The 27,676-nt window shown below is 44.7% G+C and overlaps 1 protein-coding gene across 2 annotated transcripts in view; it reads right to left on the minus strand.

Moving 5' to 3' along the window:
* The window catches only part of GABRA3 (gamma-aminobutyric acid type A receptor subunit alpha3), a 258,307-nt gene extending 232,685 nt beyond the window's left edge, over nt 1–25,622 (minus strand). The window contains exon 1 of one of the 2 annotated variants that reach the window (XM_068249708.1): nt 25,074–25,622. The gene's annotated coding sequence lies outside the window, so the exon portion shown is untranslated. Of the gene's footprint in view, nt 1–7,713; nt 8,202–25,073 lie in introns of those variants that run through there. The other variant, XM_068249709.1, reaches the window with a different exon arrangement.
* Between the last annotated feature and the right edge of the window lie 2,054 nt (nt 25,623–27,676).

Below are 27,676 nucleotides of genomic sequence, written 5' to 3' on the forward strand. Positions count from 1 at the left end.
AATACTATTTCGCTTCGCTATGACACCTCCACAACACACACAGGAATTGACAGGCGGCAGAAACATAGCCATTATGACAACCTGACCGGTGTCCAGCAGCAAGCAAGGGTCCCGCTTTCCACTTCCTCGCGTCTCTCAGCCAGGTCACAGCTGGTTGTCTCGTCTTACACACACGTCCCAAATTTTGGAGCCATAAAAAAGGGACACCAACACCTGACCTATACCTTTAACCATGTCACAATTTAACAAGCTGCACACCCCCTCCTCTTTACAGTTCCCTGGTGTCTAGTGCTCCCCATGGGACTCTGTACCAATTTTTAAAAACTTTTTAAACTAAACTCTTAAAGAGGAACTGTAACGACAAAACGGCCCCTGGGGGGTACTCACCTCGGGTGGGGGAAGCCTCAGGATCCTAATGAGGCTTCCCACGCCGTCCTGCGTCCCTCGGGGGTCTCGCTGTAGCCCTCCGTGCAGCGGTGACGCAATATTTACCTTCCTGGCTCCTGCGCAGGCGCTCTGATGCCTCTCGGCGCCGAAGTAGGCGGAAATACCCGATCGCCGTCGGGTCTGCTCTACTGCGCAGGCGCAAGTTTCCGGCGCCTGCGCAGTAGAGCGGACCCGACGGAGATCGGGTATTTCCGTCTATTTCCGTGCCGAAAGTCGCCACAGCGCCCCCGCTGGAGCCAGCAAAGGTAAATATTGAACTGACAGTCGGCACAGTCGCCGGCTGTTCGGAGGGCTGCGGCGAGACCCCCGTGGGACAGAGGACGGCGTGGGAAGCCTCATTAGGATCCGGAGGCTTCCCCCACCCGAGGTGAGTACCCCCCAGGGGAGGTTTTTGTTGTTACAGAGTCTCTTTAAGGGAGGTTCGTTATAGGATACCTTAGCCCTAATTTAAAAATGATGCCCTGTGTGTATGGGGAGGGGCGCATAGGCTTACCACATCTCTTGTGGCCGTGCATCTTCAACGGTTCACCCGCTGTGCCTCACGTTTCTGGTTGGCACCCTTTGACCTGGACATACTGTGCTGCACATGCGCAGTATGTCCTATTGGGCTTTCTGTGATGGCACTCGTCAGCACATGCCCGGTATGTGCTCCACCGGTGCCGTCACAGAAAGCCCAATAGGACATACTGCGCATGTGCAGGGCAGTATGTCATGGACAAAAGGTGCACCTCCCTACACACAGGGCATTATTTTTAGATTTAAATTAAGGCTAAGGTATCCTTTAATTGTGTGGGCTTTTGGGTGTGAGCAGGAGCTTAGTAGCCACCCCCCAGTCTATATGGAGGCCTCCATTTTGTCTCTCACCTTGCCAGAGAACCACAGTGATGTCCCTGACAGCCGTAATGCATACCTAGGAGGTGTAATACAAGCTGGGAGCTGTAACTGCATCAATTAACTACAATTCCCAGCATGTATTGTGGCTGCCAGGGACACAGAATGTCACTGTGGGAATTTCAACCTGCAGCACAGAGACCCATAAAATGGAGGCCTCCATGTGGGGGGGGGGGGGGGGGTACTAAGCAGCCCCCATAAGTATTTTACTTAGTAAATACACACTGCATCCAAAAGCCTACACAGGTAACAAACCTTGCTTAACATACTGAATATTCTGGTGATTAATGAAACAAACAGGTTGCTCACCAGTGTTAGTTGCTGATTTGATATGCAGAGCAAGCCTGTGCACCCTCAGGAAGGATCATCTACTTCTATAGGAATGCCTGCGTTCTCTCAGCTACTCCACGTCACTAAACTTCTCTCAATAAACATTCCTTTTAGCCTTGCAGGGTCGGGTGACAGCGATCTCTGCCTGTGCTGAATAGCACAGGAGACCTTGATGATAAGAGGACAGGACCAGAGAGTTGTGAGGCTGAGCTATAAAGTAGTAACGTATACAGCTGAGCCTAACAGCCTAGAGACTCCAAGCTAAACAGAGCGCAGAGAGAGCAGAACAACTGCACAGCCAGAGTCAGCCTCACAACTCTTGGAGCACGCTCAGCCCATCACACAGATCTGCCACCAGAAAGAAGAGTGGCTGCGTGTGTTCAACTTTTAAACCTGTTCTGGCGCCTGGTACTGCAGCAATCGGAAGGCTGCTAGTCAGGGGGAGAGAGATCGTGGTCACTGCAGCTAGAACCAGCCGGGTGTGTCTGCAGTACACTATTCCTGACAGCCAGGAGGACTGAGTCGGTGACCGGCCAAAGACAAACAGTAAGTCTGTGACGGGGGCGGGCCAGGCAGGGGGCTGGCTTTGAAGTGAGAGGCGCGGCTGCAGTAGTACACTAATTGCGAGGCTGCAGCTGCGCACACAGGCTCTCTGTCACTGCGATAGAGATGGGAAGTTCGGATCTTTTCAATGATCCGGATGATTCGAATCGGATCATTGAAAAGATCCGGATCTTTGATCCGACTCTCGGATCATTTTACTACCGAAGCATTCGGGGTGAGATGACTAGCAGGACAGGTCTTTCCCTGCTGTGGACAGGAGAAGGGGAGGGGGGTGGATACACAGAGAGAAGGGGAGAAGATGGACAGAGGGCAGGGAGTGGACAGAGAAGGGAGGAGGGACGAGCAGAGAGCAGAAATGTTTGTGCACACAATACCCACATGCTGCAATCATATGCTTTACATGTATTTATTTCACCTATATGCTCATCTGTGTACTTTCCATGCAAACGTCACACAGTGAAGGAAAGCATTCCCAGAAGATAAGTGCAGCTGTTTAGTGCCGAGTGCAGCAGGATCATTTTGCCCTGCAATCACAGTGCCTGCAAAGTTACTGAGCTGTGCTGAGCCAAAAGCTTCAAATGTGTTCACTGTGCAGCACTACGGAACAGCCAGCCTATAATGGGCAGCACATTGCAGCCAGTATGTGTGCTCTAGTCTACACATATCTGGCAGTGGCACCCATGTCCCCTCTCTCTCATCTACCTGTCTCCCTGCAAGGCTGCCTCCCATCCAACAGAGCGATCCATCTCAGCTCTGCTTCCAGGACCCCGCTGCCCGCTGAGAGGGGGCGTGTCGCTCCTGGCCCCGCCCCTTTTGCGATCCGAATCGTTCATTTTGATGATTCGGATGATCGACTCATTAAATAGATTCGGATCAAAGATCCGAATCGTTCATGATCCGGACAACACTACACTGCGATGCGGTCTGCATCTATCCTGCACAGCTCACCGGCCCTAATTACTTAGAACCAGGGCGGCCCGGGGGGCAATTGCCTCCCGTCCCCCCGGGCCAGTCCGCCCCTGGTAAGGTCTAAGGTTCGAGGACATCTATGCCTAAAGGCTCCTGTAAGGTATATCCGGACATGGCTGTCACAAAACAACCCCAAACAGATTCAGCAGTATCAGTTTATAAAGATTTTCAACCAGCTTATGAAGTTATGAAGATTTTCAGAAGCCACCCCTCTGTAGAAATATGGTTGTAGCTCATGAAGCATGGTGGTAAAAGATGGTTGGTAGTACAGACAGTACATCCTTGTGCTCATCACATGGCAGACTCCAGAGAAAGAGATCACTGTTTATATGATCATAATGAAATGGAGGGGAAAACAATTCTAACACCTTTGAAACATCATTGTATCATGCACTGAGGTGGTTTACTATTCTGGCATTGTATGAGGGAGATGAGAGCATTTCTCTCTGATTATTGGGCCTAGTAATGCCATCAATGTAAAGTATCAACACCGTCTAAAAGCACAATTTGTATTTAAATCTTCTTAAAATAATCATGCACATGGATAGACATCCTCACAATACAAGTTTAAAGTTCTTGCATGAAACATGCATGGTGTTTCAAACAAAGCACTTTTTAGGGCACAACATTTTGTGTTATATATAGTATGCTATGAGCTTGAAACGGGACTTTGTTCAAAACGCTGTGTGCCATTCTGACCTGGTATTTAAACTTGTATTCTGACGATGTCTAATCTGCATACATGAAAAAAGGGCGCAGGGGTTTGCCGCTAGTAAAATATCGCAATATTCTACAGTACTTCTGGCTTTTTACTTTTGATAGTAAAATACAGTATCAGTAATATTTACCAGTATTTTACTATGACTAAACCTAACCCTACTCTCACACAGAACCCTTCCCTGGTGGTGTGAAACCCTAAGACCCCCCTGCTGGTGCCTAACCATAAGACCCCCCCCCCCCCATGGTGCCTCACCCTAAGACCCCCCTGGTGGTGCCTAACCCTTAAACAGTCTGCTAAAATTGCCCCCTCTTGTCGCTAATGCCTCTGGGCGTCAAAATTTACCTTCATGGCGTATATTGTGGCTATTCTAAAAGCTGCAATTTGCAACAAAGTAGGTAAAATTCCCTGCTCTAGCTTGCTAGCATCAGCCGCTGTGCGCCCAAATTTCCCTTTCATGTCGCAAAATGCGGCTTTTATTATAGGTGCCTATTGCAGCGCCTTTTTTTCCGAAAGCGCTCTTGCGCCCCTTTTGTCCTGCTTCGATCTATTCTATCCATGTACATTATTCTTTTAAAGCAGGGGTTACATAGTTACATAGTTATTTGGGTTGAAAAAAGACATACGTCCATCGAGTTCAACCAGAGAACAATTACAACACCAGCCTGCTCCCTCACACATCCCTGTTGATCCAGAGCAAGGCAAAAAACCCTTACAAGGCATGGTCCAATTAGCCCCAAAAGGGAAAACATTCCTTCCCGACTCCATATGGCAATCAGATAAAATCCCTGGATCAACATCACTGGGCATTACCTAATAATTGTAGCCATGGATGTCTTTCAACGCAAGGAAAGCACCTAAGTCCCCTTTAAATGCAGGTATAGAATTTGCCATAACTTCTTTCTGTGGCAATGCATTCCACATCTTAATCACTCTTACTGTAAAGAACCCTTTCCTAAATAAATGGCTAAAACGTTTTTCCTCCATGAGCAAATCATGTCCATTAGTCCTTTAAGAAGGCCTAGGGACAAAAAGCTCATCCGCCAAGCTTTTATATTGCCCTCTGATGTATTTATACATGTTAATTATATCCCTTCTAAGGCGTCTTTTCTCTAGACTAAAAACGAAACTCAAATGCAAAGTGGGCCGAAATCCTAGTCGCGGGACAAACTCAATGTCTACTGGCCACCTTCCTCCCTTATAAAGTTCCCTGGTGTCTAATGGCACTCCTCCAACCCCTATACAGTTCCCTTTGGACCGCGGCCCGGAGTTTGACATGTATGTTTTAAAGGGAACCCGAAGTAAAAGACATGGAGGTTGCCATATTAATTTCCATTTAACCGATGCACAATGCCTGGCTGTCCTACTGATCCACTGCATCTAAAGGCAGTCATACACTGGTCGATTGCCATCAGATCGACCAACAGAAAGATCCCTCTCTGATCTAATCTGATCATATTGCCTGCCCATACACTGCACACAGATTTTGAATCGATTTCAGCATAGAATCTATCCTCTGCTCCTCGGTAATTGTCTGGTATGCAGGCGCAGCGGCAAGCGACAAACACAAGCTGCAGAGAGTCATAACTGACGCGGAGAAGATCATCGGCTCTCCTCTTCCTCCTCTTGATCTCCTCCATTCTTCTAGGATGAGAAAGAGGGCAACCATGATCTCCCGCGACCCCTCCCACCCAGGCAGCCACTACTTCAGGCTCCTCCCATTGGGCCGCCGCTACAGGACTTTACCATCCAAAACTAATAGGCGGAAGAACACCTTCTTCCCCCAGGCTGTTCGGCTACTGAACTCTAACCTTCCCCGGCTTGGCCTGAATCTCTAACTGCCAGGTCGGTCAGCCGATCCCTGCCACTGCCTGCCCAGGTTCTTTATCCGTAAAGGGACTGTGGACGTTTTAGTGCACCTTATTATTACCTGACTGCCCTGCACAGAAGTGGAATGGCCTGTACGGTCCTGACCATTGCATTCTATTTTTGTACTTTGTATTTGTATGCATTTTGCTTTTGTCTTTACTCTGTCTGTCTTTACACTGCCTATGCCATGTGAACCACAAATAATTCCGATTACAGCTCTTGCTGTACTTGGCGAAATAAAACTGATTCTGATTCTGATTCTGATTCTGAAAATTGATTCACAATCTGTGGAGCTGCCGCTGCCTGCTGCTCCCAGCAATACATTACCTCTCCGCCGGCACGAGTCCCCGCTGTTCCTTCTGTCCGCACTGGGCATCTTCTCATTACTTCCTGTCACGTACTGTGACCAGCTGAAGTTCAAACAGTAGTGGGCGCTCTACTGTTTGAACTTCCTCTGACAGGATGGGACAGGAAGTAAAGAGAAGATGACCAGCTGGAGAAGGAACAGCAGGGATTCGCGGGTCGGTTGTCGGTCAATTGAAGTGCTCCCGACCCGCCGGCGATTGAGAGAAATTTTCCGCCGGGACAGATCGCCGGGATTGATCGATTTTGGATGGAAACCGGTCGATCGGTCAGTGTTTGCGTTATTGAATTAACAGCAGATTCGATCACAGTGATCAAATCTGCTGTATATCAGCGGTAATTCGGTGCAGTGTAAACAAGTATGCATATCAGATGTTTCTGACCAAAATCTCTCCAGATTAGCTGCATGCTTGTTTCAGGTGTGTGATTCAACCACTATTGCACTACTGCAGCCAAAGGGATCAGCAGGACTGCCAGTTAACTGGAAATAAATATGGCAGCTTCCATATATCTCACCTCGGGTTACTTTTAAGAAGGTTTAGATAAAAATTATACTTTTTGCCGTTGCGGGTTATTAATGCAATATACTTACTGCTGACGTTCCTTGTGGCTCCAGGGCTAGATCTTGCACATCAAAATTCCCATTGGTGTTGACTAGAACTGGTTCTAACCTGCAGTCAGACCAGGGGTGATCTTTTTGTTGGAAAACCTCCAGTCAGACCAGAGATGATGTTTTTGTTGGAAAAACTCCAGTCAGACCAGGGATGATCTTTTTGTTGGAAAACCTCCAGTCAGACCAGAGATGATGTTTTTGTTGGAAAACCTCCAGTCAGACCAGAGGTGATCTTTTTGTTGGGAAACCTCCAGTCAGACCAGGGGTGATCTTTTTGTTGGAAAACCTTCAGTCAGACCAGAGATGATCTTTTTGCTGGAACACCTCCAGTCAGACCAGAGATGATCTTTTTGTTGGGAAACCTCCAGTCATACCAGGGGTGATCATTATAAGAAGAGGTAAACATGGCAAGATACTTGTATGCCAATCAATCAGGGCAGCTAAACCAAAAGATTTAGGATTTTGTTGGTGACCCATTCAAGTATAGAAAAATATATTTCCACCCATCTGTTTCACTGACAAATTTGCCTGTCAATGGGAATCCCAAGGTAGCCCAGTTTCAAGGATAGTAATATCTGTATCTCTGCCTGTCAAGCAGTGCATAAAATGCAATAGAAAATTAAAAGCATAAACAAGCAAAACATAGCTTTTCCATATTCAGTAATATATTTTTGGTGTATATGTATGCTGCAACCGTACATTACAAAGAAGGAAACTGGGTGCACACAGTCAATTATTAGACTGCAAATGCTGAGCTGCCAAAGCTGGAACACCCACACAATGAAAGCCAGACAGAAACACAGACAAGGCAACAAGAATGTATAGAAGCACACATTACAGTGCAACAACCTACATACCGTAGTATATATATTCACACGCACATATGATTTCCTACTAAGCACCACTGCACTTCTGTGACTGAGCAACATGTATTATCACCGTTACGTACCTCGTTCTCCTGAAGCTTTTTGGAGGTGTACTCGTTGGCTACTGATTGCAGATGTCCACGCAGACACCCCTTACTCCTTTTTCTACCAGTCTAACATATCTTGTACATTTCCATAAAGCAAGTCTCCCAATACCCAGCGACCAGCGATCTTTCTTCAAATGTTTTGGGTCCTGGCTCGGTCAAAAAGGTTCCCATCGATTTTCGAATGTTAAAATCCATTGAGTCCTTGCAGTACTCTCTGATTTTATATTTCAGTTCCTGTTGTTTCACATATCATATTATACAATTGTCCAGCAGGTGATAGTCCATAAAATCACCCTGCACTAATTGTTTTTTAAATGTAAAAGCAGATCTCCAGTTAATCTTTTCTGAAATATACTATATTCCTTATGGTTGTTTTATATGTAAATATAAAGGTAAATATAAATAAATCTCACAATTGATTAGTGTGTTATGGCCTCCGTTTCTGCGCTGTCAAAAGGAGTCTTTTCCAGATGCGGGAGGGAGAGCTGGCTGACATCAGACGGTGACAGAGGGAAACCCCTCTACTCCTGCCCTCCCCTCTCTGCTTCCACATCACACCTCCTTTCCTTTTCCATTATTCCTAAATCTAATATTGAGCACATCAATGCAACTCACAGGAAGATCAGTTTCCTATTCTCTCTAATCCTCATCTGTATTGCTTTCGGATGCTTTCCATGCACAATGATTAACCCATTCTCCCCATCACTACAGCTCCCTGATACTATCTACAAGCATTAACCATTTCTCCCCTTCTCTGCAGCTCTTTGATTCTGTCTACAATAGCCGTGCTTCCCTCTCCATGTCTGCAGCTCTCCGATGCTGTCTACAGTAATTAGTCACCCCTTTCTGTCAATGCAGCTGCCTAATGCTGTCTACAACAAATGGCCCATCCTCCCTATCGCTCTGAAAATAATATTTACCAAATTTTCCATAAATGCAGCTCTCTTATGGTATTTAAAAAGCTTTTCCTCCCCCACCCTGCTGATTCTTGTTGCTTTCATGTAGGTGTGTTTTTCTTTTCTACACTAAAATGCTGTACTGTTTTTGCTTGGCTGTATATTCTTTAACCGTTTTCTCAGCTGTGTACCCATAAGTTAGACAGTAGAAATGGGAAAATACTACAGTTTGAAATGCATATTGATGCAGTAAAATGGGTGTATTTAACTGAGCACAGGTACCTGGTTGCCTGACCAAATGGAACCACAATCATTCTCATAAATTGTGTGGCTGTGGGCTGGAAAAAAGCACATTACCACACTTACTGCTTTCCAGCCTATCCAGATATCTGTGCAAAAGACGATTGCCATATTGCCTGGGAATACCATATTTCTTTCTCCTGTTTATAACTGCTAAAGTGGCTCCAGTTAATCAAACTCTACACCAGCTATTAGGTTGCCAATACACAGTACAATAAAATCATTCGATGTTCCCATTTATTTGAACAAAACCATTAAATAGATAGGATTCTTTTCAATTTCCTTTCTTTTTGATTGAGAAAAAACAAACAATTATTCATTTTTTTCAATAAAAATCTGATCAGATGTGTTGGAAAAATCAGATAGAAAAATATAAAAACGAAAATTTCTATTAGATCATTTGTTTGATATTTAAAGAAAAATCGATCATCAAGTGTATGGTATGTTGGTAAAATGGGCGGCGCATAGACCGCAATGCTGATTGTGGCTATGCCAGTGCCTACAGGTAATCATGGCATTGGAGTTGCCAAACTCTGGCAGTAAGGTTTCAGGAAGAAATTGCAGGTATTGTTGACAAAGTAATTTGGGTGCCGGAGATAAGGAGTGGCAGCAGCGAAGGTGGTGCGGATATCGGTTGATATTACAGTTGGGGGGGTCGCTCCGTGCCCGCCATGCAATTCCGCAATGTGGTTATCCGCAAGGCATTTTTTTTTCCTCAGGGTGCTCAAATCCACCTCTCAGCGGCTTTTGACACAGTTGATCATGAAATCTTGCTCAACAGGCTACAAGAGTACTGTGGCATAGATGGCATTGTTCTCCGGTGGTTCAACTCCCTCCTGGCAGGCAGAACACAAAGGGTAGCCTTAGGGCACTTCCTCTCCAACCCTGTACCACTAAAATACGGTGTACCTCAGCGCGCCCCTGGCTGGCAGGACGTAGATTTCAATCACCCTCCGCAGCGCGCATTCGCTGTTTCCATTGCTCCCTGCCAATCGCGCCACTCAAACACGACGTTTCTCACCGCAGCTCACAGGCTCTGCCTGTCTCTATGACAGCAGAGCCAAGTGAGCCGGTCCGTGTCTATCAATGTAAGCCGCTCCCATTGGCTTACATTGATAGACACGGTCAGGAGCCAATGAAAGCGGCTCCTGACTGGCTCACATGGCTACGCCGTCATAGAGACGGCAGAGTCTGTGTCCTGAGGATCCCGGCGTGCGGTGATGACGCTGGTTGTGGCGGATATGCACGGCGATTCGTCGGGATTCCATCATTCTTGTACCAGCGGTCTCTGGTCCTTAAGGGGGCAGAGACCGCTGGTACTTAAGTGGTTAAATACCACCTCTGGCGAGAATCTACCATATGTACACAAACAATCTGATGCTGCTTAAAAATCTAGATCTTTAGCAATGTTCCAAGTTTTATCACCTGGTGGTCAAGAGTGCATTGTTTTCCTATTAGAGATGGCTTAAACCTCTGATTTTAGGTTCGCGAACATTGAACGCGAACTTCCGCAAAAGTTTGCGTTCGTGCGAACCGCAATAGACTTCAATGGGCAGGTGAACTTTCAAAACTACAAACACTAATTCTGGCCACAAAAGTAATGGAAAAGATGTTTCAAGGGGTCTAACACCTGGAGGGGGGCATGGCGGAGTGGGATACACGCCAAAAGTCCTGGGGAAAATTACAGATTTGACGCAGAGCAGGGTTATAATCCCTAAAGAGCAGAAATCACATTGCATTGCTAAATTGGAGGCATAAAGTGCTTTAAAACATCTTGCATGTGTATACATCAATCATGTAGTGTAATTAGTGTACTGCTTCACACTGACAGACCAAACTCACTGTGTAACGCACCGCAAACAGCTGTTTGTGTAGTGATGGCTGTGCTGGACTGGTGCGCACCATGGCGAGAGTGCAGGCGATGGCGGTTTTCAAGCCCATATGGTCGGGCTGAGGTAGCTCAATGACAGAACAACAGTGACTGTCCAGCTGAACGAATTTGGTCTGTCCACAATGAAGCAAGAACCTTATTATCTTGGGTCAGGTGTGCCCCTCAACACACTCATATAGCCAGTCATTGTTTCATTGTGATATGCAAGCCCCTTCATTGCGGCAAGGTAACGATCACAAAGGGGATTTGACACATGTACATGCCTTTTGTTTTGTTGTTGAAGCCACAGTGCAGCCAGAAAAATTAGGCAAGCATGTACACGCACCAGAAAAATTATTATTGTTTTTGTTAGCGGGCCTTAAAAATTCAGGAATCCACCTGGAATCCTGGACCCTGTTGGTGGTGGCAGAGAAGGAAGTCTAGCGGCCTGCAGGCAGAGATGCTGTGTGTGGGGACTGACTTAGTCTTCGGGCAGGCCTGTCTGTGCTTTGCAGACCAGGCATCCGTGGTCAGATGGACCCTTGCCCCAACGCTGTGTGCCAGAGATTACACCACTTGCCTTTCAACATCATGGTACAGTTTGGGTATCGCCTTTTTTGAGAAATAATTGCGGCCTGGTATCTTCACTGCGGTGTGTGGCTTTTCTTTTGTGTGCTGCTTTTCCTCAGGTGGTCATCCCATTGCAGTTTGTGCTTTTTCATCATGTGCCTTCGTAAGGCAGTTGTCCCTATGCCGGTCTTGGTCTTTCCATGGCTCAATTTTTTGTGGCAGAGAGTACAGAAGGCATCGCTTTCATTTGAGGCAGACACACACAAAAATGTCCACACCGCTGGGCCCTGGGATGATGGCACTTTGGTGATGGTTGACGACTGAGTGTTAAGTGGGGTGCCAGAATCAGAGCAGGAGGAGGAAGATATGTCACGGTTCCGTGCGGTCACACAGATGCAGTGAAATGGTATGCAGTGACTACTGGTATAACAATGTGCAGTCACACAGGTGCAGTGAAAGGCATGCAGTGACTGGTATTATAATACATTGTGCAGCAGTCACACAGGTGCAGTGAAAAGGTAGGCACTGAATGTGCTGGACCTGGCACAATATAGCAATTAGCAAGGGCCAGCTGCGACAGACAGGGCTGTATATGCAGTGTCAGTAAGCCACACAAAAAAAAAACACATCACAAGAATATTAGCTCTCAAAAGAGCTGTTTTGGGGTGCTTTTTAGCAATAAATATCAGCAAGGAGCAAGATAACAGACCTCCTAACTATCGCTTTCCCTATCTCTCCAATGTCTCTCCCTTCTCTCACTAATACAGCAGCACACAGAGTGAGAAAATGGCCGACGCTGCTGCCTTATATAAGGGGGGGTTCCAGGAGGGAGTGCAGCCTGATTGGCTGCCATGTGTCTGCTGACTGTGATGTAGAGGGTCAAAGTTTAGCCCAATGATGTAGTATAGGGGGCGGGTCGAACTCGCATAAAGTTCGCGTTTTAACGCGAACCCGCGTTGTTCGCGCGAACAAGTTTGCATGCCAACCGTTTGGGCCATCTCCCTGCCCACCTGAAGCTGAAGCAAAAACTTTGATAGGGCCCCAAAATGTTCACACACCTTCCCTTCCCTTGGTGACCCTCACAGCCTTGCATCTTGCATGGGTCATAAAACAAGTGTCACCATCATTTTCTTAATACCCATAACAAGTGTAGCCACAAAAACACCTGATCGGTAGCATGGACCACTGTACCTGAGAAAGGGAAGGTACAGTAGTAGTAGTAGCTGTAGTAGCTGGCCCCCCACAGCTCTGGCCCCCGTGTATATACAAGACATAAGCAGGTTCAAATCACCCACAAGACCACCTAGGCAACTGTCTCTGGCCCTGTGGGAGCATTTGGCAATAAGGAGCCCCCCCCCCCCCCTCAGGGAGAATGACAGAGAACAAAGTCTCCCTAACCAGCAGAGTAGCAAATGGTTCTCAGCAGCATACATTTGAAAAAGCTGCACGCTAATTTAGGCATTTACTAGCAATATCGGTAAATAACAATTTAAAACCGGTAAATACTGATTTAATTGCGATATTACATGATCGGTAAATTTACCGATAATGATGAACCTACCTATAACCTAACCTCTCCCTACTCTCACACAGAACCCTCCCCTGGTGGGGCCTAACCCTAAGAACCCCTTGGTGGTGCCTAACCCTAAGACCCCCTTGGTGGTGCCTAACCCTAAAACCACCCTGGTGGTATCTAACCCTACGACCCCCCCTAGTGGTGCCTAACCTTAACATCCCCTGATCCCTGCCTCCAATAATACGATACATTTAAATTTAATTGCAGCCTAACGGCTTTCTATATTACGATAAATAACAATTATGCGCACATATACAGTGGGATGCGAACGTTTGGGCAACCTTGATAATTGTCATGATATTCCTGGATAAATCGTTGGTTGTTACAATAAAAAATGTCAGTTAATTATATCATATAGGATACACACACAGTGATATTTGAGAAGTGAAATAAAGTTTATTGGATTTACAGAAAGTGTGCAATAATTGTTTAAACAAAATTAGGCAGGTGCATACATTTGGGCGCTGTTGTCATTTTATTGATTCCAAAACCTTTAGAACTAATTATATGAAATCAAATTGGCTTGGTAAGCTCAGTGACCCCTGACCTACATAGACAGGTGAATCCAATTATGAGAAAGAGTATTTAAGGGGGTCAGTTGTAAGTTTTCCTCCTCTTTTAATTTTCTCTGAAGAGTAGCAACATGGGGGGTCTCAAAACAACTCTCAAAACAACTCTCAAATGACCTGAAGACAAAGATTGTTCACCATCATGGTTTAGGGGAAGGATACAAAAAGCTGTCTCAGAGATTTCAGCTGTCTGTTTCCACAGTTAGCAACATATTGAGGAAATGGAAGACCACAGGCTCAGTTCAAGTTAAGGTTTGGCAGACCAAGAAAAATCTCGGATAGACAGAAGCAACGAATTGTGAGAACAGTCAGAGTCAACCCACAGACCAGCACCAAAGACCTACAACATAGTTTTGCTGCAGATGGAGTCACTATGCATCGTTCAACCATTCGGCGCACTTTATACAAGGAGATGCTGTATGCGAGAGTGATGCAGAGGAAGCCTTTTCTCCACCCACAGCACAAATAGAGCCGCTTGAGTTATGCTGAAGCACATTTGGACAAGCCAGCTTCATTTTGGTATAAGGTGCTGTGGACTGATGAAACTAAAATTTAGTTATTTGGGCGTTATGCATGGAGGAAAAATAATACAGCATTCCAAGAAAAACACCTGTTACCTACAGTAAAATATGGTGGTGGTTCCATCATGCTGGGGGGCTGTGTGGCCAGACTTGTCAAAGTTGAGGAACGCATGGATTACACTCAGTATCAGCAGATTCTTGAGCCAAATGTCCAAGAATTGGTGACAAAGCTAAAGCTGCGCCGGGGTTGGATCTTCAGCAAGACAATGACCCTAACCACTGCTCAAAATCCACTAAGGCATTCATGCAGAGGAACAAGTACTACATTCTGGAATGGCCATCTCAGTCCCCAGACCTGAATATAATTGAAAATTTGTGGTTTGAGTTAAAGAGAGCTGTCCATGCTCGGAAGCCATCAAACCTGAATGAACTAGATATGTTTTGTAATGAGGAATGGTCCAAAATACCTTCAACCGGAATCTAGACTCTCATTGGAACCTACAGGAAGCATTTAGAGGCTGTAATTTCTGCAAAAGGAGGAACTACTAAATATTGATTTCATTTCTTTTTTGTGGTGCCCAAATTTATGCACCTGCCTAATTTTATTTAAACAATTATTGCAAACTTTCTGTAAACCCAATAAACTTCATTTCACTTCTCAAATATCACTGTGTGTGTCTCCAATATGATATATTTAACTGACATTTTTTATCGCAACAACCATTGATTTATACAGGAAAATCCTGATGATTAACAAGGTTGCCCAAACTTTTGCATCCCACTGTCATAGCCGGCCTTTGATATGAGCGACCGGTGCGGTCGCTCAGGGCGCCAGCTTCCAAGGGGGCGCCTATAGCTGGTTGCCTATACTGAGAACACCTACACCTGATTTCCTATACTGAGGGCACCTATAGCTGGCTACCTTTACTGAGGGCTCCAACACCTGGCTACCTATACTGGAGGCACCTATGCCTGGCTACCTATGGGGGGGATGGAGACCTTCAACTGGCTTCCTGTACTGGGGGCACCTATGCTTGGCAATCTATATTGAGGGCACCTACACATGAGATCCTATACTGGGGGCACCTATACCTGGTTACCTACCTATAATGGGTGTTTTGGGGTGGGGGGGCGCACTGCGGCTATAACGCGTGGTGCAAATTGTCGGTGCTGTGCTTTCATTCTAAATGGGGGGGGGGGGGAGGCGGCTAACTGATTGTTTTTAATAATATTCCTGAAAGGTTCTAGCCTTCATTTTTAAGTGTATTCAGGATAAGGCCCGGTTCACATTAGCGGGCGCCGTCCGGAATCGCCGTGCCGGAGCCGGACCGCATGCGGGACGGACGGAACGGACGCACGGCATAGCAATGAAAGCCTATGCGTGCGTTCACATGCGTCCGTTTCGTCCGGACCGGATCCAGACTCCGGCATAAGACCCAACATGCGCTATTTTTTGGTCCGGCTCCTCCGGCAGCCGTATCCGGGGCGGAGCCGGACTGCACCATCCGGCCAATACAAAGCAATGAGAACCGGAGAGCGCACAACACACTGGCTAAAAAATCCGGATGTTCTACCCAGAGCTGGGACAAGGTCCTCCAGCACCCAAGGCTGAGACACCAAAGTGCGCCCCTACATCCCTGCCACCCCAGCCGTCACACACTGATTGCTATTAGACTAAGAGGCGCCACAGGGCCCACAACCTCCCCAACACCTTAATATCTAGTTATGTGGCTTGCAGTCACTGCCCTGTTATCCCCTTTTCTTATTTCTTTCTGCTTCAAACACAATTAGGAATGACAGCTGAATGAATTCTGCGCCCCCTCCTACACTGCGCCCTGAGGCTGGAGCCTCTCCAGCCTATGCCTCGGCCCGGCCCTGGTTCTACCCCACTTCCTATGCGGATTGTTGCGGCGATTTTGGATGGGGACACATGGGCAAGCATTTTGGAGTGGAGCAGCAGTGACTTTAAACGAGCTGGAGATGTTGGCAGCATGTCGGAGGTGGAGGTGAGTGCTAAACAGCGGAGGGCCTGATTCCACAGGTCCCCCTTCTGCTGACCTCCCAGACCCCAACATTTTATTTGGTTTGTACTAACTTTTGCCAAACGGATCCGGATCGCATCCTGATGAACACCTGATGCAACCTGACCGGATCCGGATCGGATCTGGATCAGAACCGTACGGTTCCGATCCGGATCCGGTCCGGATCCGGTCAGGTCATCCGGTCCGTTTGGCAGACAACCGCAAGTGTGAACGGGGCCTTATGCACTCTTTCCATCCATTCATGGTTATTAATAGTATTTTTCTATTATACATACGTGACGTGTCACGGAGATCTGAGCATTTGGGAACCACTGTTGTAGGAGATATCTCAGGAGAAAAGAGGAATTGCATTTGGGCCTGAGTGCGTGTGTGTGCACGTGGGAAGAGGATGGGGGGGGGGGGGCACAAAAATCAGGTTTCGCTCAGGGCGCTGTGAAACCTAAGGCCGGCCCTGCCCACTGTATATCAATAAATAACAATTGTGCCCACATAAATCGATAAATACTAATTGCGCCCATTTTTGGCAGCAACTTTTTCAACTGCTTCTTCCTCAGCATCTTGTGTCCATAGCTCATCCATCACTCTGCATCACTAAAGATGAACAAAAATGCCTCTGACGCTATTGCAAAAAGTTTGTCAAGTTAACGATCGTTCAGTAAATTTTTGCGAAAACATTTTTGCAAATTACTTTGGTGTCGACTATAGCGGTTAATAGCAAAGCCCCAATACAAGCTAGAATCTCAAATTTTCTAGTTATGTTAAAGAGAATCTGTATTGTTAAAATCGCACAAAAGTAAACGTACCAGTGTGTTAGGGGACATCTCCTATTACACTCTGTCACAATTTCGCCGCTTCCCGCCGCATTAAAAGTGGTTAAAAACAGTTTTAAAAAGTTTGTTTATAAACAAACAAAATGGCCACCAAAACAGGAAGTAGGTTGATGTACAGTATGTCCACACATAGAAAATACATCCATACACAATCAGGCTGTATACACCCTTCCTTTTGAATCTCAAGAGTTCATTTGTGTGTTTCTTTCCCCCTGCAGCTATCTTCCACTGAAGTGTCAGGCTGTTTCTTACTGCAGAGTGCAGACAGCTCTGCCCGTATGTAATTCATCAGTATGTGAAAGCCCAGCCAGCTCAGAGGAGGATTTATCCAGCTTGTAAAAGATAATAGAACAGAGAGAAGCTGCCCTAATCTAAATAACACACAGGCAGTGTGCAGAAAGGGGCCTGGAGGGGGGAGATGCATCACAGAACAACAACACTGAAGAACTTGGCAGCCTTCCAGACACAGTCTGACAAGTCTGACAAGAGAGAGATAAGTTGATTTATTACAGAGATGGTGATAGTAGAACGTGCTGCAGTAAGCCAGAACACATTAGAATAGATTTTGGAACTTGTAGGATGATAAAAAACAGGATGCAATTTTTGTTACGGAGTCTCTTTAAGGAAAGCAGTGTGAACAAAAATTATTTCAAAAAGACCTTCTGACCTCATTATGAGCTTGCAGCTTGACAAAGAAAATCAGTCTACCTAATACTTTAGGGGTTACATCTGGTTGCCTAATACTTTAGTGGGTCAAATCTGCCTACCTAATACAGCTAATTGGGGCACTCACAGGACTATATAATATTGATAATTGAGGAACATATATGACTACCTAATGCTAATATCTACTACCTAATATTATTATGTAGGAAGGGGGGGAATCTCATGCAAGGCTTCCTAATACTGCTAACTGGGCAACTTAAATAGCTACCTAAGCTGCTTACTGACTGGGGGCACATCGGACTACCTAATACTGTTAACTGGCTGGGGGCACATCTGGCTACCTACTATCTAGGGCAGACATGGGCAAACTCGGCCCTCCAGCTGTTACTAAACTACAAGCCCCACAATGCATTTGCCTTTATGAGTCATGACTGTGGCTGTCAGACTCCTGCAATGCATTGTGGGACTTGTAGTTCCGTAACAGCTGGAGGGCCGAGTTTGCCCATGCCTGATCTAGGGGCATATGGCTATTTCATTTCTCCATACTGGCAGGGCCAATTCTAGACAGTTTGCTGCCTGAGGAAAACTTTTGATGATATGCCCAGTATAGGTAGCTAGTATAGTTTTCCCCAGTGCCTGCCCGCTCCCCCCTCCCTCCCTTCAGCTGCCGATCTGTTGCCTTCTAGGCTGGTGGCGGCGGCCGCTTCCTCTGTGTTTCTCCCCGGCCCCTCTCCTACGTCATAGAAGATTTCTGAAGTTCCAAACAGACAGGCACAGCAGAATGGCCTGGCTGTTGTGCAGGGAAACAGAATAACGGTTCCCGTGGTAACGTCATATACAGGAAGTACTTCCTGTATATCGCACTGAAGGGAACCGCTATTCTGTTTCCCTGCACAACAGCCGGGCCATTCTGCTGTGCCTGTCTGATTGGAACTTCAGAAATCTTCTATGACGTAGGAGAGGTGCCAGGGAGAAATAGAGGAAGCGGCCACTACTGCCAGCTCAGAATGTAACAGAGCAACGGCCGCAGGGAGGAAGGGAGGAGCGAGCAGGATGCCTCGGAGAGGGAGGGGGGGTCAGTCAGGATGCCGCCCCAGGGCCCATTTCTGCCTCAGGAACTTGCCTTACTTGGCATCATGGGCCACCCAGCCCTGCATACTGGGGGCACCTGACTACTTTTTATCTTGAGGCACCTTCTCCCATGTTGAGGTATGTAACTAATTATTTTATGTGAATACTTGTGACTGCTTAACATTTCTATGTGGGAGCACGTTACTACTTAATTATTTTATTTGGATGCATGTGTCTTCATTCTTTAACCTACAGATATGAAACTATTTAATTATTTTATCTTGAGACCCCTGGTTACTTAACTCTTTTATCTGGAGGCACATGTACTCTAAATAATGTTATCTGGATACATGTGACCAATTTACTATTTTATCTGGAGACATGTGACTATTTGATTATTTTATCTGGAGGCATTTGACTTCTTATACCCTGATAATAATAATTATTGTGATAGTTGGGTGAAAAAAAAAGACATCCATCCTGTACCCTTACATATCCCAGTTGATCCAGATAAAGACAAACACCATAACAATGCTTGGACCAATTAGCCTTTTAATGGAAAATTCTTTCTCTACTCTAGATGGCAATTAGAAGGAATCTCTGGATCAACACTGTCAGGAACTACCTAGTAATTATAGCCATGGATGTCCTTAAATGCAAGGAAAGCATCCAAGCCAACTTGAAAAGCAGATAAAGAATTTGACATACTTCCTGTGGTTCCATTTTAATCTCTGGAAAGAACCTTTTACTAAATGAATGGCAAAACATTTTTCCTCTATGTGCAAATCATGTCCTTAGTCCTTTTTACAAGTCTAGGGACAGAAAGCTAATCTGCCAAGCTTTTATATTGCCTTGTTATGTATTTATACATTAATTAGATCTCCTCTAAAGTGTCTTTTCTCCAGGCTAAATAAGTCCAGTTTATCTAATCTTTCTAGAAAAGTGAGACTTTCCATCCCTCTGATCAATTTTGTTGCACCTGCTCTAAAACTGCAGTGCCCCCCCCTGTAATTGCGCTGCCTGAGGTTTGTAAGCTAATTACGAGTATGCAAATTTTTTTGTCAATTTTCGCAATCATGTCTATATGTAATTACAATTTGAACATTCAATTGATGTAATCCATTCATAATTTTGCAAATTGCATAGAAGACGATAACATGGGGGCTTTGCTATTAACCGCTAAAGTCGGCACAAAACTACGTGAAATTGCAAAATGACAGTTCCTGAATATGTTTACAAATGAAATTAGTTACGCTTTTACCTGAAATTTCACATTACGATTTAGCACCTTCATTACAAATTACGATGAAAAATTACGATTATGCAAAATTTTTGCTCATCACTAGCGATGACAAGAACTAAATTCCATATTCCAGATGTGGCCTTACAAGAGAGCTAAACAAGGGCGGTATGCTATCCCACGTTTTTTATTTCACCTTTAATGCATCCAAAATGGTTTTGTTTTAGCTGCAATTGTAGCAATGTGGCACATGGCCACTTTATTCTTCTATCAAGGTGGGTTATAAAATTCTGGTATTGGGGAAACTAAGCTGCCTAATTCTGGTGTCTGGGGATTACTCATCTGTCTGATAATGGTAGTGTGGACTGCAGATAAAGGCAAAACTGCCTCTGTGACACTAATGAATTATGGCCTCACCATTGCCAATTAAACTGAGACCTTCTAACTTGCCTGAGAACCCCTTCAAATGATAAACTTTGAGGCTATGACAGGGGTGGGTGTTTTGTTTTTTGTTTGCTTTTTAATCTTCTATTTTTACATCTTTAGTTATTCCCCCTGCTAGCTACATGTAACAGCTACATACAAAAATAGTTATAAATTTTGTTTCAGTTAAAGCAAAAATTCTACATTGAGAGGTGAGTATGCTCCCTTAAAACCCAATCTGGGCACAAATAAAACAAACTTTGGGGAAAACCAACCCCTTTCACAGTGCTGATTGCTATATAAACTATACTTCCATGCCAATATTCCTTGAAATTCCTTGAAAGCGGAATTGAAGTAAGTATTAAAACAAACTGTTTCACTTACCTGGGGCCTTTGCAAGGCCCCAGCAGCTGCCCTGTCCCGCGCCGGTGCTCTACGATCCTCTGTTCTCCCTCCGCCGCTCCGTTTCGTTCCTTGACTTGTAAGTAGAGGTCTGCGCAGCCCTGCCAAGAATATCCTTTCTACGCCTTTCTGTCTGCAATAGCACTATTGCAGACTGGAATGCGAAGAAGGATACGTGGCCCGGCACAGTGGCCCGGCGGCAAAACCAAAAGTAGCTGGCGGCGGGAGAACGGAGGATCGTGGAAGACCGGCACAGGACAGGACAGCTGCTGGGGGCTTGCAGAAGCCCCAGGTAAGTGAAACAGTTTGTTTTAATACTTGTAGGTGAACAGAGGCACCAGTAGAATAAAAGTACATAACATTTTTTAAAATTGCATTGAGGAAGTGGTGGGCTTGCCTCCGTTAAAGCAGACACCAAGGACTGTGATTAAATAATCAAATACACATTTATTGAAGATACCCCAAGGATGCAACGCGTTTCGCGGGCACAGCCTACTTCTTCAGGCAATAAACAGGGGATAAACAACAGCAATTCTGTTATTGCAAGCACCGCTTTGAAGTTCCTGGCAGGAAGGCCGGCCTTAGGTTTCACAATGCCCTGAGCGAAACTTGACTTTGGTGCTAAAGCACAGCAATGCATCTATATAGCCCTGAAATGTCACCCTAGTGATCGTATCTAATCACTACGGGCGGCAGTCATTACAAGTGTCTACAAATCTTAAGGCGACACAAGGGGTTAATTGGTTAGGAAGGATTTAACACTTTACAAAAAAATAAAAAAAATAAAAACCTTGATTTTTTTAGTTTGACACTGTCACTTCACGTAACAAGCGAACAGCACCGCCGCCGCAGCTGCCTCCATTCCCCTGCCCGTCCCTCCGGCGTCTAGGACGCCGAGGTCCGGACTTTCTTCAGGCAAAAGGGTCCCTGTCTCGCGCAGGTGCGCACACAGACGGGACCTTTATGCTGGAAGGAGGCTTGTCAGCTGACCGGCTGGTCAGCTGACCTCAGAGGAGACTCACGGCGCCCAGGATTGGCTGAGTGCAGGGGGCGTGCCAGTGAAGTCTCCTCTGCTTCTTAAGCCTCCGGGCTTCAGTCTGGCGCTGTCTGCTGTCGTGAATACTTTAGTGTAAGCGCTCAGACCTTAGACTAGATCCCAGGTGTTGAAACCAAGGACTTCACACCTAGACTAGGATTGCTTTATTGTTATTGATTATCTGTGTATGATTCTGGCTATACTCTGACCTCGCTTCTGCTCACTGATTCTGTACTTCTGCCTATCTGACTTGTTGCTGAACTTTACCCGTTATCCTTTTGCCTCATAATTCTGTACCGATACTTACCTCTCTGTTGCCGAACTTAGCCTGTCTGACCACTCTGTCCTCACCAGTGGGCCTAGCCTCTGGTGAGGGATTTTTAGTATAGAATCACCTGCTCCTCAGGTGATCATTAGTTGCAGTACTGTTGGTAGCTCCTGCTCCTCCGGTGTTCACTAGCCTGCAGTACAGTCTTAATCACCTGCTCCTCAGGTGATCATTAGTTACAGTATTGTTTGTATCACCTGCTCCTCAGGTGATCATTAGTTGCAGTACTGTTGGTAGCTCCTGCTCCTCAGGGGTTCACTAGCCTGCAGTACAGTCTTAATCACCTGCTCCTCAGGTATCATTAGTTACAGTATTGTTTGTATCACCTGCTCCTCAGGTGTCCTCTAGGCTGCAGTACCGTCTTAGTAACCCGCTCCTCAGGTGATCACTAGGTTGCAGTACAGTCTGAATCACCCACTCCTCGGGAGATTCTATCTCCTCAGTATCAGTATCTCCAGCCTGCTGGAGCTTGTACGCTATTATACAGTCAGTGTACTGATAGTACCTCACCAGCCCCTCTGGTGAGGTCTCGACAAATTATTTAGTTACAGTCTGTGTATTAATAGTACCTTACCAGCCCCTCTGGTAAGGTCTTGCAAAACTAATAAAGTTACGGTTGCACCAAGCACTACTCTCTAGCACCCTTTTAGCTATACTAGTATTATTGGTGATTCTGCAGATCACCACATAATCAGGTATAGTGTCTGCATTATTGGTGATTCTGCAGATCACCATATAATCATACATCTGAGTTGCTACACCCAACCGTTACACTTCACTTTAATAAACCTTTGTTTATTAAAAAAAAAGTGTTCAACTTTTTTCCTCGTAAGTGATTACATGTGTTTAATTATTACTGCTGTTTGCCATGGCAGCAGTCAGTTACTTTTGAATGGATGCACAAGCATGCACAAGCATGCACAAGCGAGCACATGCAGCAGCAATGGGGTCGTGCATATGCAGGGGCGCAAACACATGGGAGCACACATGCATGGGAGCATGCAGTGGCACCTTTTATCTTTAGACAATAATTTAACATCCAAGAACCCACAGAAGTACTTGACCACCCTGGCGGTCAGTTTCCCCAGGATTCTGTGCAAAAAGTGATCCAATTAATTTCAAATAAGTTTCAAGCATTTTTTTTTTCAGTACTTACCTTTTTTTTTTATTTTGAATTCAATACAGGTTATTGTATTGAATTCAATACAAAAAAAATGAGTTTGCCGCCAGATGTTGATGACGCTGTGTGACCGTGGCGTCATCAACACTGATCGTCGGGGAACATGTCATCGCAGAGGAAGAAGAAATCCATTGAGGGACATGGAAGAAGAAACTGGGGAAGCTGTTGCAGATACATGACAAGGGATTAACACGCCAATGGTGAGTATAAGCCGACTCGCGTAAAAGACCCCATGTCTCCCCCATTTGCATGACACAGAGTGCACATTGGAAGCTAGGCTTCCAATCAGTGTAGTTTCTAGGCTAAATTTGTCTCAGGGCAAGAGTGTAAAAATTGCGACCAACCAGGTATAAGTAGCCAGGTATAAGTGTCCTCAGTATAGGTGACACCTATACTAGGTGCCCCCAGTATAAGTTAGCCAGGTATAAGTGCCCCAGTATAGGTTAGCCAGTTATATGTGCCCCAATATAGGTTAGCAAGGTATAAGTGTTCCCAGTATAGTTAGATGGCTATAGGTGCCCCAGTATAGGTTAGCCAGGTATATTTGCCCCAGTATAATTAGCCAGTATAGGTTAGCCAAGTATAGGTGACATCAAGAAGTAAAGCAAAAGCGATGGTGCACATCCAGCTAAAAAGTCACTCTTATTTCTTCCATTAAAAAGGTTAACAAACACAAGGCATATCCTTACATTAAATGGAGAGAGGTACAGGCAGCCAGAGGTATGTGCAACAGGTAATGTGGTAGTACAATTTCTGTGATTTTTACCAATATTTTACTATCCCTAAACCTAACCCTATTCTCATTTGAACCCTTTTTCTAGCAATGCCAAACCATAACTCCCCCCACACCTGCACCTATATTTTCAACACCTTAATTACCCCCTGGGCACCGCTATAGCCGCAGTTATCGGTGCACCCTAATTTTACAGGCTGCGTCTACGATAATCTGTAACTGCTATATTAACATTGAAAAATTAGCTGCGTTTAAATGTCCTAGCATTACTATTTTTGCCTTGGTGTTTGCAAACAGAAGAATGGTCAACAATAATCTGCTATCTGTAGGTAGCTTTAAATTTACACAATAAGGCAGAAATGTTAATGCTTCATAATGAAAAAAGGGTTAAAGGGAACCTAAAGTGAGAAGGATATGGTGGCTGCTCTATTTATTTATTTTTAAACAATATCAGTTGCCTGGTAGTCCTGCTGATCTCTATGGCTGCTGTAGTACATTTAAACACCTGAAACAAGCATGAAGCTAATTGAGTCAGACTTGGGTCAGAGCACCTGATATACATATTTTTTCAGAGTCTATGGTTAAAAGTATTAGAGGCAGAGAATCAGCAGGACAGCCAGGCAATGTGCATTGTTTAAAAAGAAATACATTTCAGCCTCCACATTCCTCTGACTTCAGCTGTCCGTTAAAGCTTTAACCAGCAGAGTAAAACAGTTAAATGGTTTAAAGTGAGTTGAGAAAGGGTTAAGTACTGTAAGCTGCATGAGGGAGATGCAGTGAAGTGCTTGGAGGTCTGGATGGGGGCTAGCAAGATCATGTGACCTATAGGAGACAGGGAGCGTGCAGAATGGAATAATGGAAATGTCAAGTGGGACAAGAGATTTACAGGAACATACACAAGGGGGTATGTGGGCAGGATAGAAAATCACTCCAAATTCTGTCATGGTGAAATATATTTTATTTATGACACCAGGCATGTAACACAGAAAAAATAGATTACCTGGAGCTATAGGATTCACACACACATATGCATACAGTGTTTATAAGCACCACTGAGCAACATGTATTATCACCGTTACGTACCTCCTTCTGCTGAAGCTTTTTGGAGGTGTACTCGTTGGCTTCTGATTGCAGATGTCCACGCAGACACCCCTTACTCCTCTGTCTACCAGTCTAACATATCTTGTACATTTCCATAAAGCAAGTCTCCCAATACCCAGCGACCAGCGATCTTTCTTTCAATGGTTCGGGTCCTGGTTCAGTCAAAAAGATTCCCATCGATTTGTGAATGTTAAAATCCATGGAGTCCTTGGAGTACTCTCTGATTTTATATTTCAGTTCCTGTTGTTTCACATATCATATTATACAATTGTCCAATAGGTGATTTTCCATAAAATCAGCCTGCACTAATTGTTTTTTAAATGTAAAAGCAGATCTCCAGTTGATCTTTTCTGAAATATACTATATTCCTTATGGTTGTTTTATATGTAAATATCAAGGTAAATATAAATAAATCTCACAATTGATTAGTGTGTTATGGCCTCCATTTCTGCGCTGTCAAAAGGAGTCTTTTCCAGATGCGGGAGGGAGAGCTGGCTGACATCAGACGGTGACAGAGGGAAACCCCTCTACTCCTGCCCTCCCCTCTCTGCTTCCACATCACACCTCCTTTCCTTTTCCATTATTCCTAAATCTAATATTTCGCACATCAATGCAACTTACAGTGTGATCAGTTTCCTATTCTCTCTAAGTATGTAATCCTCATCTCTTTTGCTTTCGGATGCTTTCCATGTGCAATGATTGACCCATTCTCCACATCACTACAGCTCCCTGATACTATCTACAAGCATTAACCATTTCTCCCCTTCTCTGCAGCTCTTTGATTCTGTCTACAATAGTGGTGCTTCCCTCTCCATGTCTGCAGCTCTCCGATGCTGAATACAGTAATTAGTTAACCCTTTCTATCAGTGCCTGTGCCTAATGTTGTCTACAACAAATGACCCATCTTCCCAATCGCTCCAGTCCCTCCAAAGCCCTCTGAAAATAATATTTACCAATCTTTTCCATAAATGCAGCTCTCTGATGGTATTCAAAAAGCATTTCTTCCCTCACCCTGCAGATCTTTGTTGCTGTCTTCAGTAGGTATGCTTTTCTACACTGTAATACTGTACTGTTTTTGCATGGCTTTTTATTTTTTAACAGTCTCCTCAGCTGTATACCCAGAGGCTAGACATGTAGAAATGAGTGTTAGGTACAGCTTCAGAATTTTTTTTTGTAGGGGGGCACAATGGCAAGCTGGTGCAGCCCACTGCAGCGCATGACAAGAAAAATATAAACACAGCAATACTCTATTACTGTATATAAATATTAAAGTAGTCATGTGCCCATAGATATCAGTATTAGATAGCCAGATTGCCCCCTGCCTCCCACTTGACTACCTCCCTCCATAGTAGTATTAGATATTATGTTTCTGTTCAAATGATGTTTCTTTTCAAATGTTAATGTGAAACATAAGTGATGTCTATAGAAAAGACCAGTGTACGGCTTCAATAACAAAAGGATGTCTTTTACTTAAAGATGAAATGTAACCATGGATTGAACTTCATCCCAATCAGTTGCTGATACCCCCTTTCCAGTGACAAATCTTTACCTTTTCTCAAATAGATCATCAAGGTGGTATGTATGGCTGATATTGTGGTGAAAACCCTCCCACAGTGTTATGTCAGGGCCTAGGTCCTGATAGTTTCCTGTCTTTGGACCATATTGCATTCTGGTAAATAACAGCTGTTTCCAACTGCCAAGCAGCCTAGTGTTCCTCTAGATAGTATTATACTTTTTGGTCCTTAACCAATTCACTTTTTCTTTTACGTTTTTACTTTGGTGATATTTTCAATCCTTATCAATAAAATGTTTTTCAAGCCATTAGCGAGAAAGAAAATACTCAGAATAACTTTTACATTACTTTCTTACCTACTTGTTGGTACTTTTTCAATTGCACAGTGCTGTAAAGTTTTAAACAGAAGATGGAAAATTATTTCCTAGGAGAAAACGTAGGAGAAAAAAAATGAGTTGAGTAAGGGCCTGGTGATGCTTACCACAAAAAAACAAAAACAAAAAAAATCTTAAAGAGGAACTTTAGCAAAAAGGTGAAAAAAATAATACATTGCAAAGTGAGACATTAAAAAACAGAAGAGCGATCAATAAATTATTGATATTCGCCATTTATTTTCTTTATGTTGCTTGATCCACGATTAGCCTGCACGTTGTCATCTTTACTACTGGCAGAGAAGAAAAAAACTAAACAGCGCCAATGGCCATTATTTATAACCACACCCACTAACATTGTTTTTTTTTTAATCGATATGCATATGCACTGAGAAAAATACTGGTTGCTTGCTTGTTGGAAACAGCTGTTATTTACCAGTATACAATAAGGTCCAAGGACAGGAAACTGTCAGGACCTAGGTCCTGACATCACACTGTGAGAGGGTTTTCACCACTAATATCAGCCATGCATACCCCCTTGATGATCCATTTGAGAAAAGGTAAAGTTTTGTCATTGGAAAGGGGGTATCAGCAACTGATTGGGATGAAGTTCAATCCATGGTTACATTTAATCTTTAAAGTGGTTCTCCGGTACCAAAGCTAAAACTAACACTTACCTGGGGCTTCTATCGGCCCCCTGC

This window comes from Hyperolius riggenbachi, chromosome 8 (assembly GCF_040937935.1).
Source record: "Hyperolius riggenbachi isolate aHypRig1 chromosome 8, aHypRig1.pri, whole genome shotgun sequence".
NCBI lineage: Eukaryota > Metazoa > Chordata > Amphibia > Anura > Hyperoliidae > Hyperolius > Hyperolius riggenbachi.